At 40.3% G+C, this 26,024-nt stretch overlaps 1 long non-coding RNA gene across 2 annotated transcripts in view; it reads left to right on the top strand.

Moving 5' to 3' along the window:
* Positions 1-25,601, top strand: part of LOC147347907 (uncharacterized) — a 34,431-nt gene extending 8,830 nt beyond the window's left edge. Inside the window, exon 2 of one of the 2 annotated variants that reach the window (XR_015150816.1) lies at positions 24,931-25,601. This is a non-coding gene — a long non-coding RNA (uncharacterized LOC147347907). Of the gene's footprint in view, positions 1-7,337; positions 7,655-24,930 lie in introns of those variants that run through there. The other variant, XR_015150815.1, reaches the window with a different exon arrangement.
* Positions 25,602-26,024: the final 423 nt, after the last annotated feature.

Here is a 26,024-nt window from a genome sequence, read left to right as displayed (position 1 = left end):
TTCAAGGAGCAAGCGTCTTTTAATTTCATGACTGCCATTACCATCTGCAGTGATTTTGGAGCCCAGAAAAATAAAGTCAGCCATTGCTTCCACTATTCCCCCATCTATTTGCCATAAAGTGATGGGGCCGGATGCCATGATCTTCGTTTTCTGAATGTTGAGCGTTAAGCCAACTTTTTCACTCTCCTCTTTCACTTGCATCAAGAGGCTTTTTAGTTCTTCTTTACTTTCTGCCATAAGGCTGGTGTCATCTGCATATCTGAGGTTATTGATATTTCTCTTGGCAATCTTCATTCCAACTTGTGCTTCCTCCAGCCCAGCGTTTCTCATGATGTACTCTGCATATAAGTTAAATAAGCAGGGTGACAATATACAGCCTTGACGTACTCCTTTTCCTATTTGGATCCAATCTGTTGTTCCATGTCCAGTTCTAACTGTTGCTTCCTGATCTGCATACAGGTCTCAAGAGGCAGGTCAGGTGGTCTGGTATTCCCATCTCTTTCAGAATTTTCCACAGTTTATTGTGATCCACACAGTCAAAGGCTTTGGCATAGTCAATAAAGCAGAAATAGATGTTTTTCTGCAAGTCTCTTGCTTTTTCGATGATCCAGCAGATGTAGGCAATTTGGTTTCTGGTTCCTCTGTCTTTTCTAAAACCAGCTTGAACTCTGGAAGTTCACGGTTCACGTATTGCTGAAGCCTGGCTTGGAGAATTTTGAGGATTACTTTACTAGCGTGTGAAATGAGTGCAATTGTGCGGTAGTTTGAGCATTCTTTGGCATTGCCTTTCTTTGTGATTGGAATGAAAACTGACAGAAGACAAGAGAGAACATAGACATTCTAGGAATCAGTGAACTAAGATGGACTGGAATGGGTGAATTTAACTCAGATGACCGTTATATCTACTACTGTGGGCAGGAATCCCTTAGGAAAAAATGGAGTAGCCATCATAGTCAACCAAAGAGTCCAAATTGCAGTACTTGGATGCGATCTCAAAAACGACCGAATGATCTCTGTTCATTTCCAAGGCAAACCATTCAGTATCATGGTAATCCAAGTCTATGCCCTGACCTGTAATGCTGAAGAAGCTGAAGTTGAACAGTTCTATGAGGACCTACAAGACCTTCTAGAACTAACACCCAAAAAAGATGTCCTTTTCATTATAGGGGACTGGAATGCAAAAGTAGGAAGTCAAGAAACACCTGGAATAACTGGCAAATTTGGCCTTGGAGTATAGAATGAAACAGGGCAAAGGCTAATAGAGTTCTGACAAGAGAACGCACTGGTCATAGCAAACACCCTCTTCCAACAACAAAAGAGAAGACTCTACAGATGGACATCACCAGATGGTTGACACTGAAATCAGATTGATTATGTTCTTTGCAGCTAAAGATGGAGAAGCTCTATACAGTCAGCAAAAACAAGACCAGGAGCTGACTGTGTCTCAGATCATGAACTCCTTATTGCCAAATTCAGAATGAAATTGAAGAAAATGGAGAAAACCACTAGACCATTCAGGTATGACCTAAATCAAGTCCCTTATGATTATACAGTGGAAGTGAGAAATAGATTTAAGGGACTAGATCTGATAGCGTGCCTGATGAATTTTGGATGGAGGTTCGTGACATTGTACAGGAGACAGGAATCAAGACGATCCCCAAGAAAAAGAAATGCAGAAAAGAAAAATGGCTGTCTGAGGAGGCCTTACAAATAGCTCTGAGAAAACAGGAAGTGAAAAGCAATTGAGAAAAGGAAAGATATAAGCATCTGAATGCAGAGTTCCAAAAAATAGCAAGGAGAGATAAGAAAGTCTTCCTCAGCGATCAAAGCGAAGAAATAGAGGGAAACAATAGAATGGGAAAGACTAGAGATCTCTTCAAGAAAATTAGAGATTCCAAGGGAACTTTTTATGCAAAGATGGACTCGATAAAGGACAGAAATGGTAGGGATCTAACTGAAGCAGAGGCTATTAAGAAGAGGTGGCAAGAATACACAGAATGGTACAGAAAAGATCTTCATGAACCAGATAATCACGATAGTGTGAGACCTTGTAGGGAGCCTCTAGGATGACCTCCAATAATACCTACCTCCTAGTATTCAGGCCCTTTTAAAATCTCTCTTTGAGTGTGGGCTAGATTTAGTGACATTTCTAATGAAAAGAAAAGGTGATGGGATGTCACTGCTGAGATTAGGTTGAAGTAAAAGACTGGCTTCCATCTTGAGCAGAGAGTTGCTCCCAGATTCTCTTATTCCCTTGCTCCTTCAGGTCCTTGCTGTGATGGAAACCAGCTACCATATTGTTAGCTGTCCTATGAAGAGACCCCTGTGCCATGGAACTGAGAGAGGCCTCCTCACAATAGCTAGTGAAATAAAGGTTCTTGGTCCAGCATCCCACAAGAAACTGAATCCAAAACCTTGTTAGTGAGCGTGGAAGTTGATCCCTGGCATGATCCTGGCTGACAGTTTGATTGCAACCCCATGGAAAACTTTGAGCCAAGGCAATCTGTATTAGTTTGCTAGGACTGTCATAAATACCACAGAATGGGTGGCTTAAACAGCAGGAATTAATTTTCTCACAGCTCTGGAGGTTAGAAGTCCAAGATCAAGTGTCTAGCTGACTTGGTTTCCAGTGAGGGCCCTCTTCCTGGTATGTAGATGGCCTCCTTCTCACTATATAGTTACATCGTCATTTTTTGGTGTGTGTACATAGGGAGAGGGCCTGGGTGGGGAGAGCACTAGTTCTCTGGTGTGCTTTATACAAGGACACTAGTCCTATTGAATCAAAGCCCAATATTATGACCTCATTAACTTTAATTATTACTTAGAAACCCCATTTCCCAGTATAGCCACCCTGGGAGCTTGAACATATGGACTTTGGGGGGAAATAAATAAGGACCAAGAAAGAGGCAACTTAGCAAGAGAGAAAAATTAACAGACAACAAATGCTTTACTGCAGCCAAACACGGTGAAATAAAATGGGCCCTTATCCCCCTCAGCGTAGATTAAGTGGGGAGCCTAGACTTCCATGATAGTCTTGCTGATATGATTTCAGAAAAGGCTAAGAGGAGCTGGGATTGTCATGGTGACTCAGTGGTAAGGAGACCTTTCCTCTATAGTGTTTTTGAAAGTAATGTAGGGAACAATTGCAAGGCATTCACCCCTACCCTCAAACTGGCAGTTGGTATTAGGGTTCTCCTGAGAAACTGGAGGAAGGTAGAAAGAAGAGGAGATGGACCAGAAACACTAAGGGCAGAAGACTGGTATCTTAAACTCAAGCATTCATAGATTGGATGATATCCACCCACGTTGGGGAGGACAGTTAGCTTTATTCAGCTCACCAATTCAAGTGCTAGTAATTGCTTCTGGAAACACTCTCACAGACATCCAGAAATAATCTTTAGCTATCTAGGCATTCTGTAGCCTAATCAAATTGAAGCATAAAATTAATTATCATACTCTCCCAGCCAGGGTGGTGGACTTTCACCCCCAACTTGGCAGAAATAGGGTGAGGTCTGCCTTTCTGTGCTGATGTCAGAGGCGCCTGTGAAACAGATTTAAGTAGGATCCAGTCTCATGATGTAGTAATCAAAAATGACCAGGCTACAACTGAAAACCACTGATAGATACCAAGAATCAGGACTATCTTGAGTAAGACAACTGTCTTGATACAGAGATGGGAATTATCTGACAAAGGATTTAAAGCAGGCATGATAAAAATACTTGGATGAAAATTTATGAAAAAGCTTGAAACAAAACTGTAAAGTCTCAGCAAAGAAGTACAAAATATAAAAAGGAATCAAATGGAAATTTAAAAACTGAACAATACAATAAAGGAAATAATAAGCTCACTAGATGGACCCAGTAGCAGAGTGGAAATGGAAACAATAGTGAAAGGATCAGTGAAAGTAAAGATAAAGCAATAGAAATTAACCAGCAGAGAATAGATTGGAAAAAAAGTAAAAAGAGCCCCAGGGATCTGTGGTAGTATAACAAATGATCTAATATTTATTTCATCTGTGTCCTGGAGGGTGAGGAGAAAGAGGGTGGGGTTGAAAAGCTATTTAATGTCTGGGAAAAAAAATTGGTGAAAGACAGAAACCTACAAATTCAAGAAGCTGAGCTAACCCCAAATAGGATACACCCCAAAAATTATCTTGCCAAGATACATCATAATCAAAATTCTGAAAACTAATGGTGAAAAATCTTGAAAGCAGAAAGAAAAAGATAATACTTTACCTATAACTGAAAAGCAATTTGAATCATATTAAGTTTCTTAACAGAAACCAAAGAGGCCAGAAAGAAGGAGCATTACATTTCCAAGTGCTGAAAACGAAGAACTGTGATTCAGAATTTGATATGCAGTGAAAATATTCTTCAGGAATAAAGGGGTTAGGTATCAAGACATTCTCAGATGAAAGAAAACTAGAAGGATTTGTCACCAGTAGATCTACCTAATTTTTAAAAAAAGTAAAAGACCTGCAGGAGGTTCTTGAATTGGAAAGGAAATGATAAAAAGAGGAAACTTGAAACATTAGGGAAGGAGATTGAACAATACAAAGAGTAAATAGTTAATACAGTGGAATTTTTTCTTAAGTTTTCTAAATTGTATCTGAAGCAAAATTATAACATTGTCTGATAGTAACTACCATACAGTTGCACTCATTTCACATTCTAGCAAGATAATGCTCAAAATTTTTCAAGGTAGGCTTCAATACTATGTGAACCAAGAACTAGCAAATGTACAAGCTGGATTTAGAAAAGGCATAGGAACCAGAGATTAAATTGCCAGCATCCGTTGGATCATAGAAAAAGCAAGGGAATATGGATCACAACAAATTGTGGAAAATTCTTAGAGAGATGGGAATACCAGACCACCTTACCTGTCTCCTGGGAAATCTGTTTGTAGGACAAGAAGCAACAGTTAGAACCAGACATGGAACAATGGTCTGGTTCCAAATTGGGAAAGGAATACATCAAGGCTGTATATTGTCACCCTGCTTATTTAACTTATATGCAGAGTACATCATGCAGAATGCTGGGCTGGATGATTCACAAGCTGGAGTCAAGATTACTGGGGAAAATACCAGCAATCTCAGATATGCAGGTAACACCACCCTAATGGCAGAAAGTGAGAAACTAAAGAGTCTCTTGAAGGTGAAAAAAGAGAGTGAAAAAGCTGGCTTAAAACTCAACATTCAAAAACCGAAGATCATGGCATCTGACCCCATCGCTTTATGGCAAATAGAAGGGGGGGAAATGGAAGCAGTGACAGATTTTATTTTCTTGGGCTCCAAAGTCACTGTGGATGGTGACTGCAGCCATGAAATTAAAAGACCCTTGCTCCTTGGAAGAAAAGCTATGAAAAAGTGTATTAAAAAGCCAAGGCATAACTTTGCTGACAGAAGTCTGTATGGTCAAAGCTATGGTTTTTCCAGTAACATATGTTTGTGAGAGTTGGGCCATAAAGAAGGCTGAGTGCTGAAGAATTGATGCTTTTGAATTGTGCTGGAGAAGACTCCTGAGATTCCCTTGGACAGCAAGGAGATCCAACCAGTCCATCCTAAAGGAAATCAGTCCTGAACATTCATTGGAAGGACTGAGGCTGAAGCTGAAGCTCCAATAATTTGGCCACCTTGTGGGTGGGAAAGATTGAGGACAAGAGGAGAAGGGGGCAGAAAACGATGAGATGATTAGCATCACTGATTCAATGGATGTGAGTTTGAGCAAATTCCAGGAGATAGTGAAGGACAGGGAAGCCTGGTTTGCTGCAGTTTAGGGGTTGCAAATATTCGAACATGACTCAGCAACTGAACAACTAATAGTAAAGGATCTTAAAGGATTGAAAGGTTTTTGCACTTCACTGGAACTGGTGAAATCTTGACACCAGAGGACTATGAAAACTTACATATACATAATATAATACAATAACTAAATATCTACAGAAAGAGATACAAAACCACTATTGATAAAATGGAATTCTAAAAATGGTACAAGTAACCCAAAGCAATAGAATAGAAGAAACAAATCCCACTGAAGTCCTAGCCCAGCAATAATTATATTAAATGTAAATGTTCGAATATATCAACTAAAAGAGAGGGACAGAGTACATAAAAACAATACCCTACTCTATACTCCCCAGAAGAAACTGAGTTCAAAATGAGTAGTGTTAAAAGTTGTTGTTGAGATGGCAACCCACTCCAGTATTCTTGCCTGGAGAATCCCCATGGACAGAGGAGCCTGGCAGGTTACAGTCCATGGGTTGCAAAATGAAAAAAAAAAAAAAAAAAGTTGTTGTTGAGCCATGAAAGATGCCAGGATTCTTGGCCTCCGGAGGAGAGGAATTGAATCCGGGGTCAGTGACAAGGCTTGATCACTCAGAGCTTTTGTGTAATAAAGTTTTATTAAACTATACAAGAGATAGAGACAGCTTCTGACATAAACATCAGAATGGGGCAGAAAGAATGCCCCGCTGCTAGTCTTTAGCCAGAGGTTATATAGCTACTAGCAGTCTGTTAGAGAAAGGAAATGTCTCAAAACTCCGAGCCTGGCACCATGCCCGTCACCCACAACATGCATTTTGAGATAACATTGGCACAAGGTGAGTTGTCCTGGGCCATAAACGATTGACATGAATCTTGAAGAAAGGTAGGTTTCCAAGCAAATATAGTCTCATTAACATAGCTTAAGAGAACATTTGCATGAGTAAAAGATACTGGTTTGTCAAGTGGGTTCTGAGTCTTAGGCGAACAACGTGAAGACAGTCTAGGGTAAATACATAGTTCATTAACATAGCTTAAGACAAACATTTCCACAAGAAAAATGCATTGGTTAGCTCAAGATTTGAGAATAGTTAAGTTCAGGTGGAACCAGGTGTCTTTATGGCAGCACAATTTTAAGAGAAACCTGTTTTAAAATTCATATAAAGAAGGGGGGAAAAAATCTAACACTTGTAGTTTGTTTCCTCCTGCTGCTTAAGAGAGAGAGAGAAAAAATGTCTGAGACTTGCAGCCTATTTCTTCCATTTGGAGATCCCTGGCCTGCCTTCCTTACCCTCTCATTCCCCCCTTTTCTTTTAGGAGAATTATGTTGCCTAGGGAAAGGGGCATCATTCTCATTCTGTAACTGCTTCCAAGCTGATAAGGGGTGTCGTCACTAAATTGGTGAGGCAAGATACTCTCCTAACCCTAATACTGAAGGTCTCTGATCCAAGGACCCAAGTAATAGTTGGAGGGAGCTGCCACAGTTATAGGAGTTTTGTTAGGGGAAGCACACTGATTGAAACCACCCACCCTGGCCAGGCACCATAGTAACTATTTGCATGAGTTGTTTTATGACAGGAGATCCAGATAAGGAATACAGAACTAATAAGCCACCACCAACCAGAAGATTTCGGAAAAGGTCTAAAGGAGACACCACGTGTCTGTCCACGTCCTGGAATCCCTCTGGCTAGCATCCATCTTGGCTGAGCGATGCATGCACCACCAGGAAAGACTCTGAATTAGAATGATTGGCCAAAGACCACCTGGAAACTAATCCCATCACCATAAAACCCGAGACTGCGAGCCATGTGGCAGAGCAGTTCTCCTGGGTTCCCTTACCCTACTGCTCTCCACCCGGGTGCCCTTTCCCAATAAAATTTCTTGCTTTGTTAGCGCATGTGTCTCCTCGGACAATTCATTTCTGAGTGTTAGACAAGAGCCCAGTTTCGGGCCCTGGAAGGGGTCCCTCTTCCTGCAACAGTTTGAGCAACCATTTGTAACTTAAAAGCTGTCATGCAATTAGAAACAAATCCAGCTACACAGTTACAGATGGATGGAGAAAACAGCAAAAACAGAGCAATTGAAATCATCACAATTTAGATAGTTTTCCACCATGAGGAACTAGTTAGCATCTCCCAAAGTGAGGCAATTGAGGATTCAGGAGTATCCATAGCCGGAATCATTTTGTTCATATGTTTAGTAAATTGAGTAACAATAGTGCTCATATCAGGTATATATGTATGCACTGGGTATGAATAATGGCACAAGTTCCTCCTTGTGCAGCTGTCAGAATAAGGCCAATCTGTTTTGTAAAACCATGTTTCTAATTTGTCTTTGTTCAGCATTAAGAGCTGAAATAGCTTTTTGAGAATCTTGTAAAGCCTGTTGAGTAAAGTTAGTCAGAGCATCCACTTGAAGCATAACATCTGTAGTTCCCAGAGAGGGAACAAATACTGCAGCCAAATAATCATACCAGTGAAATACAGACCTTGCCCTGCAAGTGCTGCTGCTGCTGCTACTAAGTCTCTTCAATTGTGTCCGACTCTGTGCGACCCCATAGATGGCAGCCCACCAGGCTTCCCCGTCCCTGGGATTCTTCAGGCAAGAACACTGGAGTGGGTTGCCATTTCCTTCTCCCATGCATGAAAGTGAAAAGTGAAAGTGAAGTCGCTCAGTCGTGTCCGACTCTTAGCGACCCCATGGACTGCAGCCTACCAGGCTCCTCCATCCATTGGATTTTCCAGGCAAAAGTACTGGAGTGGGGTGCCATTGCCTTCTCCACTGCAAGTTCTAAGGTGTCGTAAATTAGCAGGCTTCTCTGGAAGCTCTGAAAATATGAAACCCTGAGGAAAAGGTAGACCTAGGATTCATCTCCCTATCCACCAGGGGGAAGCCATGCCCATACGTAAGAGCCACATATCCAATAGGTCCCGTTTGGAGCAAGCCAGCATGACTGAGATATCCAGTCCCAACTAGTGCCTGGCCAGGCAAAGGGAGGACCTGAACTGGGATTGGAAAACACAGGAATGATTACGTTGCATATTTCCTGAGGCAAAAATCCCAAGTGTTTCCAATCATTATAATTAAGTTGTTGGCTAATTTCTGGGGATGGCTTTATTTGTTCCCAGTATATGGGGGCACTAGATATTAGGTGTCCCTTTCTAGGAGTTAGCCATGTAATTTCATCCCATATTTGGTAAACGTCAGGTAGCCACCAGATCTAGACCCATTGACCTTCTTGTATGTAGCAGAATAGTCATTAAAGCAAGACAATGTATAATCAAAATTGAAAGTCACATTATGTCTATCGCTAAAGTACAAAATGTTGCACTTTTTTAAGGATTGTTAAATGTAATCACATTAAGAAGAGGCATCACATATGATTGTTGTTGTCGAAGGTATTCACAGACTTGGAGAAAGTTCTTTCCTTGAAGTGGAGATGCCCACTACGGGAAGCCTTCCACTGATGAAGAGGGGAGCGCTCCGCAGACCCAACAGTTAGACCAATTGTGGAATGCAGCATTGGAGTGAGCCCAGGACAGGAAGGCATTGTCTTGAGGATCAAACGGCAGACTCAGGATTTTTGGAGTCAGCAGAAGCAAGCTCATATAGATTATCAGGCTGATCTGAAAAGTACAAAGTCAGAGCCTACAAAATAAAGACATAAAATGACATCACTTAGCATCTGGTCAGTATGCTACCTCTTATATCAAGTGTGATGCACCCAGGAATCAATTCCTGGCACTTTGACAACTATGGGAGAAGAAAGAGTAACCTGGTAACGGCCTTCCCTGAGGGGCTCAAGGGATTGCCCCCAAGATCCCAATGGTTTTATGAAGACCTTGGTTCCTGGTTCAAATAGAGGCTTGCTTGACTCAGAGGCAGGATCAGGAGTCACCTACAATGCGGGAGACCCGGGTTCGATCCCTGGGTCGGGAAGATCCGCTGGAGAAGAAAATGGCAATCCACTCCAGTACTATTGCCTGGAAAATCCCATGGACAGAGGAGCCTGATAGGCTACAGTCCATGGGGTCGCAAAGAGTCAGACACGACTGAGCGACTTCACTTTCACTTTCCATAAATACATTCAAAGGGGGACAGTTCCTCCTTTTAGGGGCAATTTGAACCTCATTAGAGTGAATGTCGACATTCTAGGAATCAGCCAACTCAAATGGACTGGAATGGGTGAATTTAACTCAGATGACCATTATATCTACTGCTGCGGGCAGGAATCCCTCAGAAGAAATGGAGTAGCCATCACAGTCAACCAAAGAGTCCGTAATGCAGTACTTGGATGCAATCTCAAAAACGACAGAATGATCTCTGTTCGTTTCCAAGGCAAACCATTCAATATCCCGGTAATTCAAGTCTATGCCCCGACCAGTAACACTGAAGAAGCTGAAGTTGAACGTTTCTATGAAGACCTACAAGACCTTTTAGAACTAACACCCAAAATAGATGTCCTTTTCATTATAGGGGACTGGAATGCAAAAGTACGACGTCAAGAAACACCTGGAATAACTGGCAAATTTGGCCTTGGAGTACAGAATGAAGCAGGGCAAAGACTAATAGAGTTTTGCCAAGAAAATGCACTGGTCATAGCAAACACCGTCTTCCAACAACACAAGAGAAGACTCTACACATGGACATCACCAGATGGTCAACACCGAAATCAGATTGATTATGTTCTTTGCAGCCAAAGATGGAGAAGCTCTATACAGTCAACAAAAACAAGACTGGGAGCTGACTGTGGCTCAGATCATGAACTCCTTATTACCAAATTCAGACTGAAATTGAACAAAATAGGGAAAACCACTAGACTATTCAGGTACTTTGCCAACAAAGGTCCGTCTAGTCAAGGCTATGGTTTTTCCTGTGGTCATGTATGGATGTGAGAGTTGGACTGTGAAGAAAGCTGAGCACCGAAGAATTGATGCTTTTGAACTGTGGTGTTGGAGAAGACTCTTGAGAGTCCCTTGGACTGCAAGGAGATCCAACCAGTCCATTCTAAAGGAGATCAGCCCTGGGATTTCTTTGGAAGGAATGATGCTAAAGCTGAAACTCCAGTACTTTGGCCATCTCATGTGAAGAGTTGACTCATTGGAAAAGACTCTGATGCTGGGAGGGATTGGGGGCAGGAGGAGAAAGGGACGACGGGGATGAGATGGCTGGCTGGCATCACTGACTCTATGGACGTGAGTCTGAGTGAACTCTGGGAGTTGGTGATGGACAGGGAGGCCTGGCGTGCTGCAATTCATGGAGTCGCAAAGAGTCGGACACGACTGAGCGACTGAACTGAACTGAACTAAAGCTATAGGTAGAACTTTTATCCAATTGTCTTGTGTCTCTTGAGTTAATTTGCGCAGATGTCACTTAATAATGTCATTAGCTTTTATCAACCTTTTCTGAGGACTGGGGTCTCCAGGAACAGCGTAAGTGATATTCTATTCCTAGAACTTTTGACACACCCTGGGTTACAGCAGCTTTAAAGGCAGAGCCATTGTCACTCTGAAGGCTCCATGGCAGCCCAAACCTGGAAATAATTTCATGGATTAAATAATTTTCATGGATTAAATAATTTAATCATGGATTAAATAATATTATGGATTAAAATTCTTTAGCCTGTTCACTACGACAGGGAAAAGCCTCATCCATCCGGTAAAGGTATCCACCCAAACTTGTAAGCAAGAATATCCATTTGCTTTTGGCATATGAGTAAAATCAATTTCCCAGTCCTCTTTAGGATATTTTCCACTTCATTGTAACCCAGGATTTTGTTAGATTTTCAGTCTTTGGGTTATTTTTCTGACAAACCTCACGTCTTTTCATAATGTTCTTTAGTCTTCATTACATTTTCACCTTCAAACAAATGAGAAGCCATCTGGTAAGTACTCTCTACACCTAAATGAAAACTCTGGTGTAAACTCTTAAGAATTTTCCATTAAGCATTTTCAGGAATTATTAACTGTCCATCCTTGGACTGTAAAAATCCTTTATCAGTAATCTTTGCTCCTCTTTTCTCATATCTTTCTAATTCTTCCTCAGTATATTGTGGTTTTTCCTGTTCCACAGAACCTGTCTAGATCAAAGGTGTCTGTAGTGAAGGGGTTTTGGAAAGTGCCACTTTTCTTGCTTGACAGCCAGCCAGCTGATTACCTTCAGCTACTTTGCTCTCACCCCTGCTGTGCCCTTTGCAGTGCATAACAGCTAATTCTTTAGGACAATATATAGCAGTTAAAAGTGTCTCAATCTCTCTGAAATGGTTAATAGGTTCTCCTGTTGCCATTTTAAACTGTCTTTCCGTATTGCAGCATGAGCATGTAAAGTCAAATAAGCATATTTAGAATCAGTGTAGATATTTACTTGCTGCCCTTTGCTTAACTCTAGAGCTCAGGACACAAGCTCCTCTAACTGAGCACTCATTCCCTGGGGGAGAGATTTTGCCTCTAAAACCTGTTCAGCCATCACCACAGTGTAACTTGTTTTAAAATTCCCATCCCGAACAAAAGAACTGCCATCTGTAAATATTTCCATATCTGATTGTCCAGTGTGGTATCCATCAGATCTTCCTGAACTGCATAGTTTAAATTAGATATTGGGAACAATTGTGATCAGGTGTTTCATTTTCCTTTTCAGGAAGGAAAGTGGCAGGATTTAAATTTCCACTAACTTTAAGCTTAATTTTTGGTCCTTGGAACAACAAGGACTGATATTTAAGAAGCCTACTGTCTGTCATCCAAGTATTAACCTTAGAGTTTAACAGTCCACTCACATCATGAGAAGTCAGTACAGTAAGAAATCACCTATTAATTATTTTGAGGGATTCGGGTGTTAATAAAAGAGTTGCCTTAATTACTACTAGACAGTGTGGCCACCCATGTGACACTACATCTGAGTCTCTGCTCAGACATGCTATAGGTTTCTGGTGAAGCCCTCAGGGTTGTGTCAAAACTCCCAAGGCTGTACCTTTTCTTTCAGTGACAAATTAAATTCTGACCCTGTGGGCAGACTCAAAGCAGAAGCTTGCAGAATAGCAGTCTGAAGAGCCTTAAAAGCCTTTTGAGTATCTGGAGACCAAACCAGTTTGTCAGTTTGGGCTTGTTGAGTTTCAGTTAGAAATTTATATAAAGGCCGGGCAAGTTCCCCGTAACCAGGAATCCAAATGCAGCAGTAGTCTGTGATTCCTAAAAGTCCTCTCAGTTGTCTTAAAGTCATAGGTAGTGGATGATTTCAGCAATATGTGAACCGTGAACTTCCAGATGTTCAAGCTGGTTTTAGAAAAGGCAGAGGAACCAGAGATCAAATTGCCAACATCTCTGCTTTATTGACTATGCCAAAGCCTTTGACTGTGTGGATCACAATAAACTGTGGAAAATTATGAAAGAGATGAGAATACCAGACCACCTGACCTGCCGTTTGAGAAATCTGTATGCAAGTCAGGAAGCAACAGTTAGAACTGGATATGGAACAACAGACTGGTTACAAATAGGAAAAGGAGTACGTCAAGGCTTATATTGTCACCCTGCTTATTTAACTTACATGCAGATTACATCATGAGAAATGCTGGGCTGGATGAAACACAAGCTGGAATCAAGATTGCTGGGAGAAATATCAATAACCTCAGATATGCAGATGACACCAGCCTTATGGCAGAAAGTGAAGAACTGAAGAGCCTCTTGATGAAAGTGAAAGAGGAGAGTGAAAAAGTTGGCTTAAAGCTCAACATTCAGAAAACTAAGATCATGGTACCTGGTCCCATCACTTCATGGCAAATAGATGGGGAAACAGTGTCAGACTTTATTTTTCTGGGCTCCAAAATCACTGCAGATGGTGATTGCAGCCAAGAAATTAAAAGAGGCTTGCTCCCTGGAAGGAAAGTTATTACCAACCTAGACAGCATATTAAAAAGCAGAGACATTACTTTTGTCAGCAAAGGTCCATCTAGTCAAGGCTATGGTTTTTCCCGTAGTCATGTATGGATGTGAGAGTTGGGCTACAAAGAAAGCTGAGGGCTGAAGAATTGATGCTTTTGAACTGTGGTGTTGGAGAAGACTCTTGAGAGTCCCTTGGACTGCAAGGAGATCCAACCAGTCAATCCTAAAGGAGATCAGTCCTGGGTGTTCATTGGAAGGACTGATGCTGAAGCTGAAGCTCCAAAACTTTGGCCTGATGCGAAGAGCTGACTCATTTGAAAAGACCCTGATGGCTGGGAAAGATTGAGGGCAGGAAGAGAAGGGGATGACAGAGAATGAGATGGTTAGATGGCATCACCAACTCGATGGACATGAGTTAGGTAAACTCCGGGAGGTAGTGATGGACAGGGAGGCCTGGCATGTTGCAGTTCATGGGGTCGCAGAGAGTCGGACACCACTGATCAACTGAACTGAACTGAACTGAGGGGATGATTTAGTATAGGTTTAATTCTCTCAGGACCTATGGCCTTAGTCCCTTCTAATATGATTAGGCCCAAATATTTAACAGATTGTTGACAAAGCTGAGCCTTTTCTCTTAATGCCTTATAACTGCAGCCAGCCAAAAAGTTTAGGAAGTTTCCTGAGGCTTGTGAGCAAGCTCCCTTTGTCTCAAAACAGAGCAAAATATCATTTACATATTGTAACTGCCTCAGAGCTATTAAAAGTTTTGTAGATCCTGTGACAAACTTTGCCCAATAGGTGGTAGCTGTCACGACATCTCTGGGGCAAAACTGTCCAGGTTAACTGAGAAGCTGGCTGAATAGGGTCTTCAAAGGCAAATAGAAACTGACTTTCCTCTGCCAAAGGTACAGAATAGAAGGTGTATTTCAAATCAATTACTCAGAAATATTTGGCTCATTCGGGAATTTCAGACAATAGAGTATAAAGATTAGGCACTATGGGGTGTAAAGGAACTACAGCCTCATTTATTATTTGTAAATCTTGAACTAGTCTCTATCACCAAAAATAGTATTGCATGCACTGTTTCAGGGAATTAATAGCCCCTGCTCCTTTAAATTCTCAATGATGGGTTTTAACCCTTCCTTAACCTCAGGTTTCAGTAGATACTGCTTTTTATGTAGAAATAAATGTGGGCCTTTGAGCTTGACAGCTATAGAAATAGCATTTTTGTGCTTGACCCACAGATTTTCCATAAGCCCACACTCTAGGATTACATTTTGTTCAATTAGAGAGAAAGAGAGGGTTCCATAGTCATGAAAACAGAGGCATGGACCTTGCTCAATATATCCCTCCCCAAAAGGGGTGAGGGAGACTGGCATGATCAAAAATTCGTGTGAAAATAGCACAAAGTCCCAGTTGCAGCTTAGAGCACGACTGAAATAATAATGTTTGGCTCATCCAGACAGTCCCATTACAGAAACGGATTGGAATTGGCCAGGGGCTTCAGTAAGCACAGAATAAATTGCCCTAGTGTCTAAAAGGAAATCAATGGATTGCCCTCCTCCCCCCAGTTATTAATACCTGGGGTTCCTCAGGTGTAATTAAGACAGGAGCTTGTGTGGATACCCCTGGGCACCTTCAGTCCTGATTCTCTTGAGAGTCTGACCCCTGAAACCTATGCCTTTGGGGGCAGTCTTTCCTCCAGTGTGGTCCCTTGCAGACTGGACATGGAGCAGGGGGTAGCTTAGATGCCTGAGGGCAATCCCCCTTGAAGCTCCCCTCCTTTCAACAGTAGTAGCAAGCCCATCCCTTTTCACCTGGGTCCCTCTGGGCATTTTTCTCAAGACTGTTTAAGAATGGTTCTGACAGCCATTACAAGGGCGTCTGCCTATTCTTTTGTCTTTCTCTGCCTTTCTTTCTTTTCCTCATATTCCCTGCCATAATAGACTGTCTCAGCCAGTTGCAACAGGTTATCTAAAGACTGATTTTGTCCATACACCTGTTGTAATATCTTATGACTATTCTGAGTCTTCAGCAGAATCGACTTGAAGACAGAGTCTAGGGTAAATACATAGTTCATTAACATAGCTTAAAACAAACATTTCCACAAGAAAAATGCATTGGTAAGCTCAAGGTTTGAGAAAAGTTAAGTTCAGGTGGAACCAGGTGTCTTTATTGGCAATACAGAATTTAAAAAGAAACTTCTTTTTAAATGTGTATAGGGAAGGGGAATAAAATCTAGCACTTGTACTGTTTCCTCCTGCTGCTTAAGAGAGAGATAAGAGATGTCTGACACTTGCAGCCTGTGTCCTCCATTTGGAGACCCCTGGCCTTCCTGCCTTTTACCCTCTCATATGGATAGGTTGAAAGGAAAAAGATGGCCAAAGATATGCAATACAAACATTAATCAGAAAAATACATTAGCAGATATATTAATGCTAGATAAAGTAGACTCTAGGGCAGAGAAAATTGCTATGGTCAGAGAGGAGCATCTCATAAGAATAAAAGGGCAGTTTGTCAAGAAGACAGGGCAATCATAAATTTATATGTACCAAACAACAGAGCTGCAAAACACTTAAAGCAGAATGGATAGAGCTGAGAAGAGAAATAGACAAATCCATGATTATAGTTGGAGACTTTCAATTCAGTTCAGTTCAGTCACTCAGTCGTGTCCGACTCCTTGCGACTACATAAATCGCAGCACGCCAGGCCTCCCTGTCCATCACCAACTCCCGGAGTTCACTCAGACTCACATCCATCGAGTCAGTGATGCCATCCAGCCATCTCATCCTCTGTCATCCCCTTCTCCTTCTGCCCCCAATCCCTCCCAGCATCAGAGTCTTTTCCAATGAGTCAACTCTTCGCATGAGGTGGCCAAAGTACTGGAGTTTCAGCTTTAGCATCATTCCTTCCAAAGAACACCCAGGGCCTCTGTTTCGATAGTTTAGCTACATGGATATCAGCAAGGATATATAACTGAACAGCATCATAATCAACAGGATGCAGCGGGCATGCATGCACACACACACTTTCCATTTCTCCTGTGGATAGTTTACCAGGACATATCACTTAGCATAATAGGACCATAAAACAGACTTGAAGATATTTAAAATACTTGAAGTCATACTGTGTGTGTTCTCACCACAAAGGAACCAAACTAAAAGACAATACCAGAAAGATAATAGGAAAATCTCTGAATAGTTGGAAGCTAAACAATAAATTGTTCAATAATCTTTGTATCAAAGAGGAAATCTCAAGGGAGATTAAAAACAACACATTGAACTAAATGAAAATGAAAGTAAAATGTACCCAGTTGAGTGGACCACAACTAAAGTAGTGTTGAGTGAAAATTTTATAGCACCAAATTTTTACATTGGAAAAAAGGCAAAGTTGGGACTTCTCTTATGCTCCAGTGGTTAAGAATCCACCTTCCATTGCAGGGTATGAAGGTTTGATTACTGGCCAGGAACTAAGATCCCATATGTTACAAGGCAACTAAATTGTATGCCACAACCTGAGAAAGCCTGTGGCTGCAACAGAGACCCAATGCAGCCAAAAATAAATTAAAAAAAAAAAAAAATTTAAAGGGAAAGTCTGAAGAAAATAATGTAAGCTCTCACCTTAGGATCATATAAAAAGAAGAGCAGGGTAAACCGGAGGTGCAGAAGTAGGAAAATAATGAAACTGAAAATAGAAAAGCAATAAAGTACACAAAAGATGGTTCTTTGAAAAGACCAATAATATTGCCAAACAACAGAAATTAACAATACCATAAATGAAATGGTATATTACACAGATCTTGTAGATGTCAAAAGAATAATAAGGAAATATAAATTTTACAAAATTGACAACTAAAAGGAAATAGATTAGTTCTTTAAAAAATCACCTAATATGAAATATATAATTTTGTAGTTCTGTAAATATTAAATTGAATTTTCAATTTAAAAATGCCCAAGAAGGGACTTTCCTGGTGGTCTAGTGTTAAGACTCTGAGCTTCCAATGCAGAGGCATGGGTACAGTCCCTGGTCAGTGTACCAAGATCTTAAACATGTTGCATGGTATGGCCAAATACATAAATGATTCAAACATTTTAAAAATAAAAATAAAAACTTCCGGGAAAGAATCAGATGTTTTCAATGGAGAATTATACCAAACATCTAAAGAAAAAGCAATTCTACTCATTATCTACCAGAAAACAGAAAAGGAGAAATTCCCCAACTCATTTTTCAGCCACTAAAAAGAATACATTTGAATCAGTTCTAATGAGGTGGATGAAACTGGAGCCTATTATACAGAGTGAAGTAAGCCAGAAAGAAAAACACCAATACAGTATACTAACGCATATATATGGAATTTAGAAAGATGCTAACAATAACCCTGTGTACGAGACAGCAAAAGAGACACTGATGTATAGAACAGTCTTATGGACTCTGTTGCAGAGGGAGAGGGTGGGAAGATCTGGGAGAATGTCATTGAAACATGTATAATATCATGTATGAAACGAGTTGCCAGTCCAGGTTTGATGCACGATACTGGATGCTTAGGGCTAGTGCACTGGGACGACCCAGAGGGATGGTATGGGGAGGGAGGAGGGAGAAGGGTTCAGGATGGGGAACACATGTATACCTGTGGTGGATTCATTTTGATATTTGGCAAAACTAATACAATTTGTAAAGTTTAAAAATAAAATAAAATTAAAAAAAAAAAAAAGAAAGGAAAACAGATTAATAGCTCTCATGATAACATGTGCAAAAATCCTCAAAGAAACATTAATAAGTGGAATTCAGCAATATATAAGAGAACTATGGGATTCTGGGAAGATGACAGAGTATGAAGTGTCAGGAACTTATCTTTCCTAGACAGTTGTACTGTCAGAATCTGCTTGATATAGCTATGTTGTAACTCTCGAGTCTATTCAGACTTGGAACTTCAAGGACAGGGTTTGAATGGGAATTACAGTTAATTTTGGTCAATTTCAGCAATGGCTACCCATCCTCCACTTATATCTCTGAGACAGTTGTTCATTTCTACCAGGAGCAGTTTACATGCAGCTTGCTGACCCAGGGTGGGCAATAAGGACTCTGTGCTCCGAATATCAGGGATCTGTTTTCTGATTGCTGATTGCTGCTTCTGATAATGGAAGTACAGACAAAGAGGTGGGCAGTCATTGCTGCACCACCACTCCCATTGTTGCAAGCCCTTTGCTCTATAGCTTAAGCAACTTCCAGGAGATTTAAAGAGCTGGCAATTCTTTCTCCATTTTTATTTATCTCTTCTTCATTTTGGGAGCCAGACATTAAAGGACTAGGACATTTAAAAGCAACTACATATGCATGTCACCATACATGCCTAAGGAAAAAAATACAGGCTCAGAAAGATCTGATAAGACCTTAAGTTTATACCTCAGGCGAATCCCTTGGAAAGAGAACATAAAACAACAAAAATATCAATAAAATAAACAAAAGCAAAAGGAAATCCCTTGAGAACTGAAACAATCTGATTTACAGACTTACTCCATTCCTGGACTCACTTATCAAGTTTTTAGAAAAAAATATAAGATGCGCAAAGAAATAGGGGAAAAATTCTATTCCAAGGAAAAAAATCAACAGAAACTGGTGAGAAAGGCCAGATAGCAGACACAATAGACAAAAAATCGGGGGAAAAAATGTCTTGAAGATGTTCATAAAACTAAAGGAAGACATGGAGAAGGTTAATAATGACGTATGAACAAAATGGAAATATGAATAAAGAGAAAATATAAGAACATACCAAAAAGAAATTCTGAAACTGAAAAGTACAATAGCTTGAATAAAAAACTCACTAGATGGCAATCAAGACAGATTTGAGTAGGAGAAGAATCAGTGAACTAGAAGATAAAATAATTGAAATTGTCAAGTCTGGGGAACAAAGAATAAAGAGTGAAGGAAAGTGAAAAAAAGTGCAAGGAATCTGTGGAACATCTTCCAGAGGATCAGCATACATTTTGGAGTTCCAGAAGAAGAGAGAAACAGGAGCAAAGGGAAAGAAATAATGCCTAAAAACTTCCCAAATTTGAAGAAACACCTGAACATAAGCACTCAAGAACCTTAATGAATACCTAATCAGAATAATTCTAAGTCATGTGATGTGCAGAGACACAAAAACTGTTGAAAGTAAAAGAAAATCTTGAAAATAGCAAGAGAGAAGTGACTTGTCACATAAAAGTGATCTTCAATAGGTTATAAGAAGATTACTCCCTTGAAACTTTGGAGACCAGAGGTCAGGGTTGACATATTCAACCTTGGTATATAGTCAACCTGGTATATATTCAATATATACCAGGGTTGGTATATTCAAAGTGTGTGCTGAAGAAAAACTCTAAAAAGTGTCAATCAAGAATCCTCTATCTGTCAAAAGCTGTCCTTCAGAAGGGAGGGAAAAATTAGAACAAAATCTAGCACAAGGTATAAATACTAAAGATTATAACAGAGATGAATGAAATATAAATTAGAAAGATTATAGAGAAAATGAGTGAAAACAAAGGATTATTTAAAGAACATGTAAAATCAATTTTTACCTAGATAGACTGAAGAAAAAAAAAGAGTCTTCTGGATAGATGGTGAAGGCAGAAGCACCACAAATCTGTCTACCCAACTCGACAACTATTATCTGGGCAAATAACTTGACAGCTGCATTATCTTATGAAACTATTGTGGAGCTCTGGAGTCTGTTGAACACAAGTAACATTTACAGGAACATCTGGATGGTAAATTTTATGTCAGCAGTCAACATTTAGCGCAGTGGCAGCTACCAGTTTCCAACATACAGTTACATTGAAGGCAGCTGTAACTGTGTTCCTGAAGTGGCTTGTACCCAACTTGTGAGAGTCAGGGTGGGCAACAAGTATCCTTTCTTTCAAGTATCAGGGATCTCTGATATAATTGTTGATTGCTACTTCTGAACAGCGAGGTGCAGATAAATAGAGCTAGAAGGGAGCCGTTGTGGTTGCACCTCTTCCCATTATTGCAAGCTCCTACCCCTCCTAGCTCAAGTGTCTTCCAAGATACTTAAAAAGCTAGCACTCTTCCTCACACTTTCATTTTCAGATTTTTCTTTGAGAGGCAGGAATTAAAGACAAGACTATTTAAAAAAGAACAATTGCATATATGGATAAAATTAGAAGGTAATTGCAAATGCCTAAGAAAATTCTCAGAAAATATGTAAGCCCTTGACTTTACACCTTAGGCTGATTCTCAGGACAGAGACAGTCAACAGCAGTCAAAAACAACAACAGCAAATTCTTGGGGAAGGGGGAAGAATCTGATTTCCAGAGCTACCACATTATTACATTCAAATGCCCAGTGTTCAACAAAAACATCACAAGACATACAAAGAAACAGAAAAGTGTGACCCATTCAAAGGCAAAAATGTATATCAACAAAATCTGACTCTGAATAGAGTTTATGGCAGAAGAGGGGCAAGATGGCATAGGAGAGGTCATGAGATCACCCTTTTTTATGGAAACACCCAAATCACAAATAACTGTTGAAAAACCACTGACAAAAAATGCTGGAACGTGCCAAAAAGATACCTCATATCCAAAGGCAAAGAAGAAGCCACAAGGAGATGATAAGAGGGACACAATCATGGTAAAATCAAATCTCAAACACGCTGGGTGAGCAGTCCACAAACTGGAAAATAGTTATACCACAGAAGTTTTCCCACAGGAGTGAAACTTCTGAGCCCTACATTGGGCTTCTCAGCCTTGGAGTCTGGGAATGAGAGGAGTAGCCCTCAGAGAGTTTAGCTTTGAAGACCATTTGGATTTGGCCATAAGACTTCCACAGAACTTGGGGAAACAGAAACTCCACTCTTAGAAGGTGTTGTGTGCACCAGGACCTGGGAAAAACAGCAGTGACCTGATAACAGACTGGGCCAGACTTAGCTGCAAGTGATGGTGTCCCCTGCAGAGGCAGGGGGCCTCTGTGATGTACTGTGGGGAAAGGGAGACTGGTAAAAGTGACTCTGTCAAGTGTTAATTGGCATGGGCCCTCTAGGAGGCTGCCACTTTTTCCCTAAGACCTGGCCCCACCCAACAGCCTGAAGGCTCCAGACCTGAGGTGCCTAAGGCTAAAGAACCAACAGAGTGGGGACATAACCCCACCCATTAGCAGAGAGGCTTCTTAAAGTCTTTCAGGATACATGGCTGCCCAATAATAAACATACACCCAGACATGATCCTGCCCACCAGAGGGATAAGACTGAATGCCACCCACCATTGGGCAAGTACTAGTCTCTCCCACCAGGAGGCCTCAGCTATGTGTGGCAGACAACAGAAGCAAGAAGAACTACAACCCTGCAGCAACATCGAACTGCAATCACAGAAAGTTAGACAAAATGACACAGCAGAGGAATATGTCCTGATAAAGGAAAATGATAAACCATGAACAGAACAACTAAGAACAGACTAAGAGCAGTGGAGATAGGCAATCTATCCAGAAAAACAACTAAGCGAGGTGGATCTGGCCAAAAAAGAATTCAGAGTAATGATATTAAAGATTATCCAAGATCTCAGAAAAATATTGGGGGCACAGACTGAGAAGACACAAAAAATGTTTAGCAAAGACCTAGAAGAACTAAAGACCAAACAAAGGTGAATAATAAAATAAATGAAAACTACACTAGAAGGAAACAATAGTAGAATAATTGAGACAGAAGAATGGATAAATGACTTGGAAGGCAAAATGGTGGAACTGCTACAAAACAGAATTTAAAAAAAAAAAAAATTAGAACAGTGTACAAGACTTCTGGGAAAACATTAAATGCACAATCATATGATAGGGGTCCCAGGAAAAGAAGAGAGAGAAAGGGCCTGAGAAAATATTTGAAGAGATAATAGCTGAAATATTCCCTAACGTGGGAAAGTAAACAGTCACCCAAATCCAGGAAGTGCAGAGTCCCAGCCAGGATAATCCAAAGGAGGAACACACTGAGACATATAGTAATCAAACTGACAAAAATTAAAAATGAAAAACTTTTTATTTTAAATTTTTTCATTTAATTAGAAAAATTAAAAATATTAAAAGCAACAGGGGAAAAACAAATAATACATAAGGAAAACCCATAAAGTTATCAGCTGATTTCTCAGCAGAAACATTGCAGGCCAGAAGGGAGTGGCACAATATATTTAAACTGATGAAAGGGAAGAACCTACAACCAAGAATACTCTACCCAGCAACATCTTTATTCAGATTTGACAGAGAAAGTGAAACCTTAACACAAAAGTGAAATCTAGAAGAATTCTGCACTACCAGACCAGTTTTGCACCAAATGCTGAAGGAGCTTGTCTAGGTGGAAAATAAAAGGCCACAACTAGAAACAAGAAAATTATAAATGGAAAAGCTCACTGGTAAAGTCATACGTACAGTTTAGGGAGGAAATCATCTGTACCCAAGGGTGGTATCAAAACCAGCAACAACGAGAAGAAGAGAGTACAAATACAGAATTTTGGAAATGCATTTGATATTACAATATATTATTTTTCATATATAGACTCCTATATCAAAACTTCATGGGAACAGCGATTTGAAAACTTATAATGATATACACTCAATGGACATGGGTTTGGGTGGACTCTGGGAGTTGGTGATGGACAGGGAGGCCTGGTGTGCTGTGGTTCATGGGGTTGCAAAGAGTTGAACACGACTGAGTGGCTGAACTGAACTGATACACACAAAGAAGAAAAAAGAATCCAAACAGAACACTAGAGTTAGTCGTCAGATCACAAGAGACCAAAGAGGAAGGGAAGGAAAAAACACCTACAAAAACTAATCAAAAACAATGAACAAAGTGGCAATAAGAACATATATATCAAGAATTACCTTAAATGTAAATGGATTAAATGCTCCAACCAAAAGACATAGACTGGTTAAATGGATGAAAAAACAAGACCTGTATAGGCTACCCTGGTGACCCAGACAGTAAAGAATCTGCCTATAAGGCAGGAAACCCGGGTTCAATCCCTGAGTCAGGAAGAACCCCTGGAAAAGGGCATGGCTACCCACTCCAGTATTCTTGCCTGGGGAATTCTATGGACAGAGGAGCCTGGTAGGCTACCATCCATGAGATCACAAAGAGTTAGACACAACTGAACAACTAACACACACATGCTGTCTACAAAAGACTCACTTTAGATCAAGGGACACGTGTAGACTGAAAATGAGGGGATAGAAAAATGTATTCCATGCAAATGGAAATGAAAAGAAAGCTGGAGTAGCAATATTCATGTCAGACAAAATAGACTTTAAAGACTATCATAAGAGATACAAAGGGCACTACATAGTGATCAAGGGATCAATCCCCCCAAAAGACACAGCAATTGTAAATATATATGCATCCAAAATAGGAGTACCTCAATTTTTAAGGTAAATACTATCAACCATAAAAGGAGAAATCAACAGTAACACAATAATAGTGGGGGATTTTAACATCCTACTTTTTCATCAATGGACAGATGATCCAGCAGAAAATAAGTAAAGAAACACAGGCATTAAATGGCCAATTAGATCAGATGGGCTAAATTGATATTTATAGAACATTCCGTACAAAAGAAGCAGAATACACATTCTTCTCAAGTGCACATGGAATATTCTCCAGAATTGATCACATTCTGGTCCAAAAAGTGAGCCTCAGTAAATTTAAGAAAATTGAAATCATACTAGTCACCTTTTCTGAATACAATGCTATGAGATTAGAAATCTACTACAAGAAAAAAAAAATGTAAAAAAACCCCAAGTACATGGAGGCTGAAGAATATGCTACTAAACAACGGATGGATCACTAAAGAAATCAGAGAGAAAATTTAAAAATGCCTGGAAACAAATGAAAATAAAAGCACAACAATCCAAAACCTATGGACACAGCAAAAGCAGTTCTAAGAAGGAAGTTTACAGCAATAAAGTCTTACCTCAGGAAACAAGGAATATCTCAGGTATACACCTAACCTTATACCTAAAGCAACTTAGTAGAAAGGAAGTGAGAGGCTAACAGGCAGGAAGGCCAGGGGTCTCCAAACAGAGGAAATAAGCTCCAAGTGTCATTTTTTTCTCTCTCTCAAGCGAAAGGGGGAAACAAACCAGTGATATATTTTTTCCCCTTCTCTATACAAATTTAAAAAGAGGTTTCTCTTAAAATACTGTGCTGCCATAATGATAATTGGTTCCACCTGAACTTTTCTCAAATCTTGAGCTAACCAGTGCATTTTTCTTATGCAAATGTTTGTCTTAAGCTATGTTAATGTACTATGCATTTACCCTAGATTCTATCTTCACGTCTGCTGCTGCTGCTGCTGCTAAGTCGCTTCAGTCGTGTCTGACTCCGTGCGACCCCATAGATGGCAGCCCACCAGGCTCCCCCGTCCCTGGGATTCTCCAGGCAAGAATACTGGAGTGGGTTGCCATTTCCTTCTCCAAGGCATGAAAGTGAAAAGTGAAAGTGAAGTCGCTCAGTCGTGTCCGACTCTTCGCGACCCCATAGGCTGCAGCCTACCAGGCTCCTCCGCCCACGGGATTTTCCAGCAAGAGTACTGGCGTGGTTTGCCATTGCCTTCGGTTCTGCCTAAAAGCTCAGATTTAGGCTCAGAACTGACTTGACAAACCAGTATGTTATACTCTTACATTGTTCTCCTAATCTATGTAAATGAAATTATTTGTATGGTAACCTGCTTTTCTTCAAGATTCAAGTCAATTGTTTTATGGCCGGGATGACTCATATGGTTCCAAGATTATCTCAAAATGCATCTTGTAGGTGAGGGGCCTGGTGACCTCTGAGTTTTGAGACATTTCCTTTCTTTAATTAATAGACTGCTAGTAGCCATACAACATCCAGCTAAAGACTAACAGGCGGGTACTCTTTCTGCCCCCTTCTGATGTCTATGTCAGAAGCTTTCTCTACCTCTTTTATACTTTAATAAAACTTTATTACACAAAAGCTCTGAGCGATCAAGCCTCATTTCTGGCCCCGGATTGAATTCTTCTCCCCCAGTGGTGAAGAATCCCGGCGTCTTTCATGGTTCAGCAACAACTTCTCAGAAGTAATCATAAAGATCAGAACAGAGATAAATGAAATAGAATGAGGGTGAGAAATGCTGCTGTGGTAGTTGCTTAGTAAACATAAAAAATTAGATTATGCAAGTAAGGCCAAATGACCCTAATTCTTTCATTTCGGCAGGGAAACACCTTCTACAGTATATTCAGCAGTGACTGCAACTTGGATATTTCTAAAGCTCCAGAACCTAGCATAGGATTTATAATAGGGACAAAAGAAGGGAAGAAATATAAAGAAGATAATAAATTACTTGCATTGAAGCAGCTAGAATATATAAAATATAAAATAAGTCATAATAAAATAAAA

This window comes from Bos grunniens, chromosome 22 (genome assembly GCF_055505025.1).
Source record: "Bos grunniens cultivar Pamir isolate PY7600 chromosome 22, Bosgru_T2T1.0, whole genome shotgun sequence".
Lineage (NCBI taxonomy): Eukaryota > Metazoa > Chordata > Mammalia > Artiodactyla > Bovidae > Bos > Bos grunniens.
This window is presented reverse-complemented; position numbering and strand designations above follow the sequence as displayed.